Source organism: Hibiscus syriacus, unplaced genomic scaffold (assembly GCF_006381635.1).
Source record: "Hibiscus syriacus cultivar Baekdansim isolate YM2019G1 unplaced genomic scaffold, ASM638163v2 tig00117017_pilon, whole genome shotgun sequence".
Lineage (NCBI taxonomy): Eukaryota > Viridiplantae > Streptophyta > Magnoliopsida > Malvales > Malvaceae > Hibiscus > Hibiscus syriacus.
The window spans coordinates 1,219,733-1,235,332 of NW_024063526.1; the positions used below are offsets into that span (position 1 = coordinate 1,219,733).

The window sequence follows — 15,600 nt, forward strand, 5'->3', positions numbered from 1 at the left end:
TTTGTGAGATTATTCTCTCTTCAAGTTCTTTTTAGAACTATATCGATTAAGCAAGCCTTTCTAAAGCTTGTGGCGTCATTCCTTCACCTTGATACTTCTGGTTCCTAGTTTAAATAACTAGTGGGTCAAAGTCCTTTCATACCATCCCTTATAAAACTTATAAGAAATGAGTCTTTGCTCCTTTATAGCATTGGTTCCTTCTTAGTTTTATAAGATACAATATGTCCATCACCATCATCACGCTTATATCATTGCCATAGTCTATCACCATTATCACGCCTATATCATCACCATATCACGCCTATATTATCCCCAACTTATAAATTTCCATTTCTTCATATTTGAATTATCCTTCATCCTCAACAAGGCATTCGTCCATCACCACCATTGGAGGCCGAATCCATCATCACTTGAAGGATCATTCTACAACACTTCCACAGCCCTTCTTGATAACATTCCTTTCCATTTCTATTCTTTCCAATTCCATTCACTTTTAATTTCTTAATTATCATATTAATTAAACAATTCTTCTTCATTGTACTGATTACTTTCAATCCAAGGTGTAGCATTTGGTGTCTCTCCTAGATCTTGAAACAACAAGGTTGCCAACTTCTCCATTATTGGAGAAGCTTGGTTAGCCTTACATCATAATATGTCTATTGGATTGTCCTGCAAAACAAAAGTTATAATTGGAGGAAAAGAGTTGTTAGGTGAATCATGCTCTCCATTCTCCCTTTCTTTTCCAATGTTTCTCGTATCAATATGACTTTCCACTTGCTCTACTTGATGCTCTTGCAAGACTTCTCTTTCAACACTAACAGTTTCATTTACAATTGTTCTTGTCTCCTCAAAACATTCTTCTTCAAGGGTTCTTTTCATGGCTTTCTTTTTCTCCCATTCTTCTATGCGTGATTTGAGGGTAACCTGACATTCATGGACTTGATTTGGAAGTATAGTTGGCAATATGATTTTCTTTCCTTGATGTTGGAAAGAGTACTTGTTAGAAAATCCATCATGGGTAGCCTTTTTGTCAAACTGCCAAGGACGTCCTAATATAATGTGGCTTGCACTCATGGGCACCACGTCACAAAGGACTTCATCATTGTATCTTCCAATTGAAAAAGGAACAATAACTTGTTTGGTTACCTTGGCCTCCCCCACATCATTGAGCCACTGAAGTTTGTAAGGATGAGGATGCTTGGAAGTCGTTAAACCCAACTTTTCCACCATGTGAGTACTTGCTATGTTTGTACAACTTCCTCCATCAATGATCACCACACAAACTTTATCTCCCACATGACATTTTGTATGGAAGATATTTTGTCTCTGTTCATCTTCTTGACTTTTAATGTTCAAAGTCCTTTTGACTACAAAGATGTTGGATGGAAGAGACATGTTAGCAAATAAGGAAAAACGAAATGTGTGTAGGACCTTACCAAAATATTGCCCTCACAAAGCCTCACAAGTCACTCCAAGAAAACTTCAATTTCACTCAATCCACTCGTGTTTGCACTCTAGGACTTTAATGGCTTTTACTTGTCCTATTCTGTTCTCACATACACTCCAGCCTTTTTCCTCTCAATTCTCTTATCCCAAGTTCTAGAGGATTTTACTCAAGACTGTATTAGGTAAATTTTACATGTTTAGCGTCGGCTGCAAACGGGTTAGTAGGAAGGGAAAACAAATATAATAAAAGGGTGGCTTAGAAATAGAAAGAAAAGAATAAAAGGGTTACTTACACAAGTCACTTCACAACCTTCTATCACCACAATCAATCTAAAAGGCTTACTTGAATGGCTTGGTGATGAGAGTTGTTGATGAGTGCTTCAACTTTCTTTCTTTCCTTTTCTTCTCTTTGAGTGCTGGAAATTTTTCTTTTGGAGTGCTTAATTCCTTTTATGATTTTTTTCTTGATTTCTTTGACTTTGCACTTCACTTGCACTTCTTTTTGTATTTTTGTTGTTGTTGCACATTGCTTTCTTCCACCAAGGCTCTGATTACCGCTTGATGTAAAGCTCTTCTGATGCCTTGATAAATGATTGTGGATCTAGGAAGGAAGCAAAACAACCTGCGAAGTGAATGGCTCAAAACAGAATGGTTAAGGGTGGTAGGCGTATGGTGAATAGGTGGGCTATTTAAAATGGAAGTGGAAGAATGGTTGATTAGGCTATGGTTATGGTTTATGAAACAAAAGGGATGGTAGTGAGGATAGTATCTTGAAAAAGACTCAAAGAAGAACCAATGCTATATAGAGCAAAAACCCAGACTTTATATTTCTTCTTCAAGGGGTGGTGATAAGTACTTTACCCACTAGTTATATGAACTAGGAACCAGAAGTATCAAGTTGAAAGAAAGGGGTTGACGCCACAAGTATAAAATATACTTGATAAGTCGATAAAAGTCACCAGGACTTAAGGAAGAGAATAATCTCACTTTAATTAAAATAGAGGTCTGATTACAATTGAACTATAATGGCCTATTTATAATTTTTGAAGGGACTTGGCCGAATAGGTACATGTTGGTTCGGCCAGCCCTTGTACCTTCCTAAAATGACATGATTTTTATTGAAAAAACAAGACTTTAATGAAAATACATGCTCTTGGCCGAATGGTTATGTGTTGGTTCGGCCCTAAGGATGATTTGAATGCATTTGGAAGTTATTTGGGCGCCAAAATGAAGAGGAAAGAGTCTTTGGCCGAATAGGAAGCATCCCTTGGTGTTTTGGCGCCAATTTGATGTCACATGAAGTGCACATGCTTGAATGATGCACATGGCAGCCTACATGAATACACATGGGTCTTCTTGCTATGCTTTGATGAGGTTGCAACCATAAGATGATGTCTTGAAGTCCATGGAATGAAGATAGGCAACAACTAGGCGTGAATTAGCTTCCAATGTGTATCTAGATGAAATGGCATCCATTGGGCAGCCTAGAGATAAACTAGCTTCAAGGTAAGCTAGATGAGTGTCTTGGTAGCTAACTAGGTGAGTTATAGCTTGATAAACTCAAGCTAGTTAGCTTTGGTCTTCTCAGCTCCTCAGCTACTCTCCCAGCTACTTCCAGCTACCTTTAGTCCACTTTTCAGCACTTTGGTCCAAAGCTCTCCTCCAGCTAAGTTCAGCTACATGCTAGCTCCTCCAGCTAAGTTGAGCTTTCCTTAGTGTTCCATGAGCTGCCATGATATTTGTGAGTTGTTTGTGAGTTGCATATGACGTCCAAATACTCTACCAAGCTGCCTCATTGTGCATCACACTCCAATGTACCTATATGTGCAAGGAAACAAGGTAAGTCCATGATATTGAGCTTTTATGAGCTAAATGCCTTGCTGCCATGCATGATTATGGTGATGTGAGCTATGTTTGAAGGTCATGAGCTAATTATATCATCTCAAAGTATGTGTAAGATAATGCATGAAGCTTAAGAGCTAATATGAATGCATATGAACTAATGAAATGATTTATAATGATGCTGCCTTGATGTATATATGATAATCATGCTTAATATGATTATAAGACTATCCTAATATGCTTATAACATTGTGTATCAATCATAAATATAGGGTATATGTTGTATGCATGAATATCATATAACATGGTATTCATAAATGATAAATGGAAACATGTAATAATAATATCCTAAGAAATGATATGTAATCATAGCATATATTTGAATAATATGAAAAACAAGATCAAATAAGCATAGGATGGAAATAATAGTATGATAATTTATACTAACATGTGAATGCATGCTTATGATAGAATAGAATGTATAAATGATATAGTATAAGATAGGGTAATGAAGAACTCCCTTAGAAACAACTTTGAAGAACATCCATGGTGTGTTCAAGTCATGGAGAAAGTTGGAGCTTGTTTGGATCGTATCACATGACCAGCCATCATCCCATACAAAGGGTTACACCCCAAGGCTCCCTAGAACACCCATGTGCTTTGCATATAATCAGCCCCCACGTGCCTTGCATGTGGTTCAATTAGGCACCAAGATGAATAGCCATTTAACCATTCGACCAAGCATCATCTTCCCTCCCATTTGGCGCCAAAGTGAAGGGATACAAGTGTTATTCGGCCAAGGATCATTTCCCTCCATCAAGGGCCAAACCATCATCTCTTTTAGCATTTAAATCATGTCATTTTAGGAAGGTACAAGGGCTGGTCGAACCAACATGTACCTATTCGACCTAGTCCCTTCAAAAACTATAAATAGGCTTTCCTATTTCATTTGTAAGCAGACCATTTTGATTAATATATGTGAGATTATTCTCTTCCTTAAGTCCTGGTGACTTTTATCAACTTATCAAGTATTTTTAATACTTGTGGCATCAACCCCTTTCTTTTCACCTTGATACTTTTGATTTATAGTTCATATAACTAGTGGGTCAAAGTACTTAATACCACCCCTTGAAAAAGCAATATAAAGTTTGGGTCTTTGCTCTCTATAGCATTGGTTCTTCTTTGAGACTTTTTCAAGATATTATCCTCACTTCCATCCCTTTGTTTCATAGCCATAACCCATAGCCATTTTAATCATCTTCCGCTTCCATCTCTCATTTTAACAGCCCACCTAATCACCCACACATTTACCACCCTTAACCATCTCTTTTTGAGCCATTCACCTGTGTAGGTTGTTTGCTTCCTTCCTAGATCCACAATCAATTTGTTAAGGCATCATAAGAGCCTTACATCAAGCGGTAATCAAAGCTTTGGTGGAAGAAGGCAACGTGCAACAACAACAGAAAGAAAAATACAAAAAAAATTGCAAAGTGAAGTGCAAAGTCAAAGAAATCAAGAAAAATCATAAAACAAAGTGAAGCACTCAAAAGAAAGAAAAATCAGCACTCAAAAAAGAAGAAAAGCAAAGAAAAGAAAAGAAAGAAGTTGAAGCACTCATCAATAATTCTCATCACCAAGCAAGTCAAGTAAGCCGTTTAAATTGATTGTGGTGATAGAAGGTTGTAAAGTGACTTGTGTAAGTAACCCCTTTTGTTCTTTTTTTTCTATTTCTAAACCAACCTTTCATTATATTTGTTTTTCCATTCCTACTAACCCATTTGCAGCCGACGCCAAACAAGTAAATTTACTTGATACAGTATTGAGTAAAGTTCTCTAGAACTTGAGACAAGAGAATCGAGAGGAAAAAGGCTGGAGAGTGTGTGAGATCAGAATAGGACAAGTAAAAGACATTAAAGTCCTAGAGTGCAATCACGAGCCGATTGAGTGACATCAAGTTTCTTGGAGTGACTCGTGAGGCTTTGTGAGAGTACATTTTGGGTAAGGTCTTTTACACATCTTATTCTTTTCTTATTTCACTAACCATGTCTCGAAGTCCAGGATGAACCCCTGAAAGAGATGCCCCTAATTTGCAAACTCAAGCAATTATGCATGAAATGGCCAGATTGCTGAAATTAGAATTGGAACCTTTGAATGATCGTATGGATCAATTTGAAGCATCCTTAAGCAACCGAAGAGTAAATCACCCTAGAATAGAAGAAGAAATCGAAGAAGAGGAGGCTGAAGTAACATCAGTAGCAAGAAGAGATGTTCATCGAAATCAGAATGACAACTTCAGCAACATCAAAGTGACCATTCCTCCATTTCAAGGACGAACTGATCCAGAAGCCTATCTTGATTGGGTAATCAAGATTGAACACATTTTTGAATGCCAAAATTATACGGAGAAAAAGAAGGTCAGACTTGCTGCTATGGAATTCGTGGACTATGCCTTAGTTTGGTGGGACCAATTGGTGAGAAAAAGGTTCAAAGAAATGGAGATAGCCATGAAGGCCATGAAGGCCATTATGAGAAAAAGGTTGAAGATTATTTCAAAGAAATGGAGATAGCCATGATCCGAGCCAATGTGGATGAAGACAGAGAAGCAACCATGGCAAATTTTTTATCTGGCCTAAATCTTGATATTGCTAACCTTGTTAAACTTCAGCATTATATAGAGATTGAAGAGATGGTACATGTGGCCATAAAAATTGAAAGACAACTGGAAAGGAAATCCTACACTAGGAGCAGTCCAAATTCGGCCACCAAGTGGAAGCAGGAACCCATCACCTTCAGGAAACCAATTCCAGCACAAGCAAAGGATCAAATAAAAGTTTCCAAAGTAAAACAAGTCGGAGAATCTAGTAAGGGTAAAGAAAAGCAAACCGGTATTTTCGAAAGATCCAAAGACATCAAATGTTTCAAATGTTTTGGGAAAGGACATGTTGCTAGTCAATGTCCCAACCGAAATTCCATGATGGTACTTGACAATGGAGATATTGTATCGGATTCTGACGAGCCTATTTTTGATGAGGAACCTGAAACAGTGCATGACGAAGAAACTGAAGAAAATGCAGATCATGGTGAGATGCTTGTTTCAAAAAGGTGCCTACAATCACAAACATCCCAAGAGGATATTCAAAGAAACAATATTTTCCATACAAGATGCCATGTCAAGGACAAGGTTTGCACAATGATCATCGATGGAGGAAGTTGCACAAACGTAGCCAGCACTCTTATGGTTGAAAAACTTGGATTGGCAACGTCAAAGCATCCTACTCCATATAAACTCCAATGGCTCAATGAAGGAGGTGAGTTAAGCGTTACCAAACAGGTTCTAATTCCTTTTTCAGTTTGCAGGTACAAGGATGAGGTGCTTTGTGACATTTTCCCTATGCATGCTACCCACATCTTACTTGGAAGACCATGGCAGTATGATAAAAGGGCCATTCATGGTTGTTATCACAATCAATACATTTTTAAGCATGATGGACGCAAGGTAACCTTGATGCCTTTGACTCCAAAAGAGGTACAACAAGATCAGTTGCATATGCGAAACAGTGTACAAGCATGGCGCAAAGACAAAACCCCAATTATGAACGAAGAGGAACGAAACATGACACCAAACTTCTTCATAGAGAAACACGATGGTTCAAGGCTAGAAAATGAAGGGATTCCTACGAAAATTGGTGATGGTTGGAATTTAAAGACACAACTCTTCACCAAGGGTTTTAATCGCCAAAAGGTAAGTAACCCTTCATTTGAAACCTTTTCTCTCCTCACTTTGCAGGACCAATCACGTAAAAGGTCACTTCCAAAAGGGATATCCTTAAATGAAGATCATTCTCAAAAGGTACCTGTTGGTAAATCAAATTCCAAAGAAATGCCTAAAGGGAAATCTTATGAAAGGTTACATAATGGAAGAACACAACCGTTCAAAGGATGCTTCCTTTTAGCAAGGAGACGTGACGTTATGCAAAGACAGAATGAACTCGATTTGAGGACAAATCGCCCTAAAGAAGGGGGGATGATGCAAGCACGTTTTCATCAATAAAGGGAGTACTCTTTAACACCTTTATATTGAAATTACTATACATATGTTATATACTACATGTTCTTATAATACAATTCATGATAAGAATTCTTGTTATGTTATATAATGTTTTAATAGCTAAAGAATAACTTAGTATGAACACAACATACACATTGATATTTAAGAATATTAGGATAGTTTTATAATCATATTAAGCATGATTACATTATATACATCAAGGCAGCATCATTATAATTCGTTTTAATAGATCATATTCATTCATATTAGCTCTTAAGCTTCATGCATTATCTTACACATATTATGAGATGATATATTTAGCTCATGACCTTCAATCATAGCTCACATTACCATATTTTTACATGGCAGCAAGGTATTTAGAACGTCTTAGCTCAATATCATGAACTTACCCTATTTCCTTGCACATATAGGTACAATGGAGTGTGATGAACGTTGAGGTAGCTTGGTGGATGGTTTGGACGTTCTATGCAACTCACAAAGGACAAGGCAGCTCATGGAACATTAAGGAAAGCTCAATTCAGCTGGAGGAGCTCAAGGCTAGCTAAACTCAGCTAGTTGAACTATTTGGAGCTGAGTTGTCAAAAATGATGTCAATGGTAGCTGAATATAGCTGAACGTGCTGTTATGAAGCTCATAAGGATTCAGCTAAGAAGCTTGTTCACAAAACAACCCATGCTTGCTAGCTAGCTCCACACTCAAGCTAGCTTGGAGGAGACACATGCACGCCTGCAATTTCTGAAACATGTCTCGGTGATAATGAGTAGGAATGAAATGTTTACGCATGATACCTTTCATTTCGAGCCATGTTGAAATTGGTCTCTCTCCATTCCTTCTTCGAGTAATAGTAAGTTGATCCCACCATATCAAAGCATAATCAACAAACTCCATGGCTACCAATCTTACTTTCTTGAGTTTGGAATAGTTATGGCAGCTAAACACATGTTCCACCTTGCTTTCCCATTCAAGATAGGCTTCTGGATCAGTCTTCCCTTGGAATTTAGGAATTTTGATTTTGATGTTGCTCATATTATCATCAACATTGGCACGCCTAGGTCCTTATATCAATGCTGGTTCTTCTTTATCATAAGGATTTGGGACATCATCTTCTGGAAGAGGTTGTTTCCTCTGAGGAGTATTATTGTTTCTAATTTGTGGTTGATCTTCTCTTTGGTCTAGTTTCTCATGGAGAGCATCAAATTTTTTTCGAAACATTCTCATCATTTCTCCAATCAGTTGCAAATTGGGTTGACCTGCATTTCCTTTAGGACTTTGAGACATGGTTAGTAAATAAAACAAAAATAAACCTTACCAGCACACTCATAAAGTCTCACAATTTTACTCCAAAGAAAAGATAAGATCACTCCACTCAACACTCGTGTTTACTCTCGGAATATATATTTGGCTTTTAACAATTCCCCTTCTGATCTCACTCTCTCAATATCCTTTTTCCACTCAATTTCTCTTGCTAAGTCCTTTGAGGAACTTACTCAAGATTATAGCAAGTTAACTCTTTCCTTATGTACGTCGGCTACAAATAGGTTAGGGTTGAAAAAAAATGGAAAGGTAGAAGAAAGAATTTAAAGGTATTAAAAGATAGAAATGGTTGAAGACAAGGACAATGAAGGTATAGAAAAGAAAGAGGTGACTTACAATCCAAGAAACAACACTTACTGCAACCTTTCTCAATAAACAATAAGGTTATCTTCTCTTAGTGTAGATGGCCTCTTTGATGTACTTTGCAATGGTAGAGCACTTTCCTTGGCTTGCTTTCTCTTTTTGAACTTCTCTTTTTCTTTTTTTTTTCTTTTTATCTTTTTCTTTTCTTTTTTTTGCTTTCCACACCAATGACACTTTTGTTGTCAATCCGACTATGCTCTGATTACCGCTTTATGTAAGGTGAAACTACACACTTTGATGAAAAGAGTAGATAGCCTTATTGTGTCCCGATCTAGGATTGACAAGTACTGATGTCCTTGAATTTATAAGTTTAGGCTGCAAAATAAGATAGAAAAGAATGATTAATAATGGAATTAATAAAGGGGGTAATAATATAAGTAATGAAAAGAAATAATAAGAATGAAATGAAATAAAGAAAGGATAGAGATGGCCGCGGAATTGATGGAAGAGATGGATGTTGGTGATGATGAAATGGAAATGGTGGTGATGTTGTATCTCAAACACGCCAAAGAGGAAACTATGCTATGAAGCACAATCCCAGTCTTCTCAAACTTGCTTGAGGGGTGGTGATAGTGTCTTTAACCCACTAGATAATAATCTAGGAATTTTGGAATCAGGATGGAAGGAATGACACCACAAGTATAGGAACTATACTTGTTTAATCGATAAAGTTCACAAAGAACTTTGAAGAGAAATAACTCACAATAGTATATTTTATATAAGAGATGAGATGATTACAAATGAAGTCAAGCCACTCTATTTATAGAAATGAGAGGGCTTGGCCGAATAGTTACCTGATGTTTCGGCTAGATACATGTCTTTAGGAAAATACATAATGCTTGAGATGAATGAATAAGTCCTTTGGGCTTGTGATGGTTCGGCTAACTCTTCATGAAAGGCTTTAATGATTCGATCAAAGGGTGGAGAGACATCTCCCTTGGCCGAATGGTGCATGCTTGTTCATCTTGGTGCCAATTTCCTCTCCTTGGCCGAATAGTCATGTGCCTTATCATGTTTGGCGCCAAAGCTTCCATGTGCAAGGCATGTGATGTGACCAAATAGGCATGGATCTCTATCTCATGTCTCTTGGTGATTTAAGCTTCCAATGCTAGCAATTCCTTCACCGACGTTCTCCTAGATGAAAAGGCATCTTCATGGGCAACATCATTCATGAAAGGTCACAATGTTTGAGAAAGGTGTCCTTTCATGTTTGAGCTGCTTATGGTGTGAATGAGCTAAAGGTGAACTGGCCATAGATGACTTGTGACATGGTGAACGTTTGGGCAGCTCCTTGTGAAAAGGTACCTCTTGAGGTGGCAACTATTCGCGAAAAGGTACGATTTCACAAATTTTGACTTAGGACATATTTGAAGTGTCCTAAGTGGTGATGATGATGGTGCAACTCCCCAGCTGAAATAATGTCATCTTGTAGCTCAAATCTTCAGCTCAATCTAGCTATGAGCTCACGGCCTCCGGATAACTTTTCACCAATTGTTCCTTGTGCTCTCCTATTCGATCCCATGTAAGTTTCCTTGCTGTTACATGCTCCATTTAGCTCCAATGCAGCTCCCAAGTGTTGGCCGAATGTGCTTACATGCATAACATAAAGAAATAAACTAAGTATATATACTTATATAATGTGTATATTATAAGATTGTGACTATAGTATATGATAATAACTTGTATCTCATATATAAATGGATAACTTATTATCATAATAACTATAGGTATAATATATATATATATAAATAACTATCTTATAACATATGAAATAAGCATCTATAGGTATAAAGATAGAAAGTTTCTTCCCTGGAGAGGTTGGAATAGCCATGGTAAATATGATGTTGAATTGGATCACATCAGATGATGTTGTTGGTTGTATGGTTAAGGCTATGGATGAAAATGGCTAAGAAATGATGAAGAAAGGATGAAGAAAGTTGCTGGAAATATTAAAATGGTGAAAGGTGGAAGATGAGTGCTCGTAAAAGATGACAATGGTAAAAGAACAAATCTGGAAATTTTGGTTAACAAACAAAGAACAAGGAAGAACCTATACTAAAAAGTATAAACCCAAACCTTATACGTTCAATGTTCAAAGGACTTGGACCTGTTAGATAGCAATCTAAGAATCTGAAGTATCACAAGTTTGACACTACAAGATCAGACTTGAAATGTCAAGAAAATAGTTCTAAGAAGAACCAACATTAGGAGAAAACCTCATAATAATTTTTATTCATCAAATGTCTAAACTTTGCACTTACAAAATTACAAAATATATAGGTAAAAGAGAGATATGGCCGGCCATCACTTGTGGCTACAAATTAATCAGGTTTTGAATTTAAAACTCAAATGACAAACCACCATGTAACTCCCTTATGTTTGATGTGATCCAAATCAGCAACATAAATGACTTTGCATATCCAACCTTTCACAATAATCAAAGGGGGATTTTCTTTAACTTATTCTTTCTTTATACCATAGTTATTATTAATCATTGTTAAGTTAAAATGATGTAAGGTACTTGTACCTTTTCAAATGATTGTGGATCTAGGAAGGAAGCAAAACAACCTGCAAAGTGAATGGCTCAAAGTAGAATGGTTAAGGGTGGTAGACGTATGGGTGAATTGGTAGGCTATTTAAATAATGAGTAATGGAAGCGGAAGATAGTTGATAAGGCTATGGTTATGGTGATGAAATAAAAGGATGGTTGTGAGGATAGTATCTTGAAGAGATCTCAAAGAAGAACCAATGCTATATAGAGCAGAGACCCAATCTTTATATTGTTTCTTCAAGGGATGGTTTTAAGTACTTTGACCCACTAGTTATATGAACTAGGAACCAGAAGTATCAAGATGAAAGGAAGGGGTTGACGCCACAAGTATAAAATACTTGATAAGTCGATAAAAAGTCACCAGGACTTAAGAAGAGAATAATCTCACTTTAATTGAATAAAAGGTCTGTTTTACAAATGAAATATTCTTTCCTATTTATAGGAAATGGAAGGATTTGGCCGAATGGTTACAAGAGGTTTCGGCCAGCCCTTGTGCCTCTATAAAATGACATAATTTAATTAAAAATAGAGAGGATGGTTCGGTTTAAATGGAGGAAAATATCCTTTGGCCGAATAGTTCTTGTACCCCTTCAAGTTGGCGCCAAATTGGAGAGTAAGGAGTGCTTGGCTGAATGGTAAGAGGACTCTTCATCTTGGCGCCTAAATGAAGTCACACGCCAATCACATGGTGGTCTGGTCACAAGGCGTGCACATGGCCTCTCTAGGATGCTTGTGGTGTAGCCTTGCGCATGGAATGATGGCTGATCATGGGTTCCATCTTAGGCGTGCATGTGTCTCCTTCCAAGCTAGCTTGAGTGTTGAGCTAGCTAGCAAGAATGGGGTTGCTTATGAATGATCTTCCTAGCCGAGTCCCTTTGAGCTCCATAACAGCATGTTCAGCTACATTCAGCTACCTTTGTCATCACTTTTAGCAACTCAGCTTCAAATAGTCCAACTAGCTAAGTTTAGCTAGCCTGAAGCTTATCCAGCTGAACCGAGCTTCCCTTAGCATTCCATGAGCTGCCTTGTACTTTGTGAGCTGTTTGTGAGCTATGCATGACGTCCAAATCATTCACCAAGCTACCTCAATGTGCATCACACTCCATTGTACCTATATGTGCAAGGAAACAAGGTAAGTTCATGATATTGAGCTAAAACGAGCTAAATACCTTGCTGCCATGTTTGTTTATGGTAATGTGAGCTAAGTATGATGGTCATGAGCTAAGTACATCATCTCATAATATGTGTAAGATAATGTATAAAGCCTAAGAGTTAACATGAATGCAAATAAACTAATGAAATGCATTATAAGTATGCTGCCTTGATGTATATATAATAATCATGCATAATATGATAATAAAACTATCCTAACATTGTTAACATATTAAAATAACAATGTGTAATATGAATTAATACTAAGTTACTCTTTAGCTATTAAAACATCATATAACATAACATTAGAGAGTGTTAAGTTATCAAATGAATCAAAAGCTTCAAGACACTTAGTTAAGAGCACTTCCCTGAATTGTTTGGCCCTTGACCTAGTAATGGGACCGTGTGGCATGACCTCCGGATCTGGTGTAGACGTGACTATATCATCCCCCCATTCTTTAGGGCGGTTTGTCCTCAAATCGAGTTCATTCTGTCCTTGCATAGCTTCACGCCTCTTTGCTAATAGAAAGTATTCTTTGAACGTTTGTGTTCTTCCATTAGGTACCTTTTCGTAAGATTTCCTTTTAGGTCTTTCTTTGGAATATGATTTACCAACAGATACCTTTTGGGAATGATCTTTATCTAAGGATATCCCTTTTGGAAGTGACCTTTTACGTGATTGGTCCTGAAAAGTGAGAAGAGAAAAGGTTTCATATGAAGGGTTACTTACCTTTTGAAGTCTAAACCCATTGGTGAAAAGTTGCGACTTTAAGCCCCAAACATCACCATTGTTCGTAGAAGACCCTTCATTTTTCAGCATTGAACCATCATGTTTCTTTATGAAGAAGTTTGGTTTCTTGTTTTGTCCCTCTTCATTCTTTGTTGGGGTTTTGTCTTTGCGCCATGCTTGTATACTCTTTCTCATATGCAACTGATCTTGTTGCACTTCTTTGGGCGTTAAAGGCATCAAGGTCACCTTGCGTCCATCATGCTTAAAAGTGTATTGATTATGAAAACAATCATGAATAGCCCTTTTATCATACTACCATGGTCTCCCAAGTAAAATGTGGCTAGCATGCATAGGGACAATGTCACAAAGCACCTCATCCTTGTACCTACCAACTGAAAAAGGAATTAGAACCTGTTTGGTAACATTTAACTCACCTCCTTCATTGAGCCATTGGAGTTTATACGGAGTAGGATGCTTTGACGTTGTTAATCCAAGTTTTTCAACCATAAGAGTGCTGGCTACATTTGTGCAACTTCCTCCATCTATGATCATTGTGCAAACCTTATCCTTGACATGGCACCTTGTATGAAAGATATTGTTTCTTTGAATATCCTCTTGGGATGTTTGTGATTGTAGGCACCTCTTTGAAACAAGCATTTCACCATGATCTGCATTTTCTTCCATTTCTTCGTCTTGTATTATTTCAGGTTCCTCATCAAAAATAGGCTCATCAGAATCTGATACAATATCTCCATTGTCAAGTATCATCATGGCATTTCGGTTGGGACATTGGCTAGCAACATGTCCTTTTCCAAAACACTTGAAACATTTGATGTCTCTGGATCTCTCGAAAGTGCTGGTTTGCTTTTCTTTACCCTTGCTAGATTCGCCCATTTGTGCAGATTTGGGTATCTCTGCGCGATCCTTTGGTTGGATTGGAGTTTGTTTCCGGAAGGTAATAGGTTCTTGCTTCCATTTGGTGGCCGAATTTGGACTGCTCCTAGTGTAGGATTTCCTTTTGAGTTGTCTTTCAATTTTCATGGCCACATGCACCATCTCTTCAATTTCTACATAATGCTGAAGTTCAACAAGGTTAGCAATATCAATATTTAGACCAGATAAGAACCTTGCCATTGTTGTTTCTCTATCTTCATCCACATTGGCTCGGATCATGGCAATCTCCATCTCCTTGAAATAATCTTCAACGTTCTTGCTTCCTTGTTTCAGATTTTGTAACTTATGATAGAGATCTCGGTGATAGTGATTAGGAACAAACCTTTTTCTCATAAGGGCCTTCATTTCTTCCCAAGTTGTGATGGGGCGTTCACCATTTCATCTTCTTGAACTCACCAACTGATCCCACCAAACTAAGGCATAGTCAATGAATTCCATAGCAGTAAGTCTAACCTTCTTTTGCTCCGTATAGTTTTGGCATTCAAAAATGTGTTCAATTTTGATTACCCAATCAAGATAGGCTTCTGGATCAGTTCGTCCTTGAAATGGAGGAATAGTCACTTTAATGTTGCTGAAGTTGTCATTTTGATTTCGATGAACATCTCTCCTTGCTACTGATGTTACTTCAGCCTCTTCCTCTTCTAAGTCTTCTTCCATTCTAGGGCGATTTACTCTCCGATTGCCTAGAGATACTTCTAATTGATCCAGACGATCTTGCAAAGGCTCCAATTCTAATTTCAGTAATCTTGCCATTTCACGCATAACGGCTTGAGTCTGCAAATTAGGGGATTCTCTTTCTGGGGATCGTCCTGAACTCCGAGACATGGTTAATAGAAAAGAATAAGATGTGTAAAAGACCTTACCAGAATATACTCTCACAAAGCCTCACGAGTCACTCCAAGAAAAACTTGATGTCACTCAATCCACTCGTGTTTGCACTCTAGGACTTTTAATGGCTTTTACTTGTCCTCTTCTGATCTCACACACGCTCCAGCCTTTTTCCTCTCGATTCTCTTGTCTCAAGTTCTAATGAACTTTTACTCAAGACTATATCAAGTAATTTCACTTGTTTGGCGTCGGCTGCAAATGGTTAGTAGGAATGGAAAGCAAATATAATTGAAAAGGTGGCTTAGAAATTAGAAAGAAGAGAATGAAAAGGGTTACTTACACAAGTCACTT

General features: G+C 37.5%; 1 pseudogene; it reads right to left on the reverse strand.

Annotated features, from left to right (window-relative positions):
- The window catches only part of LOC120195749, a 33,780-nt pseudogene extending 18,894 nt beyond the window's left edge, over nt 1-14,886 (reverse strand).
- Between the last annotated feature and the right edge of the window lie 714 nt (nt 14,887-15,600).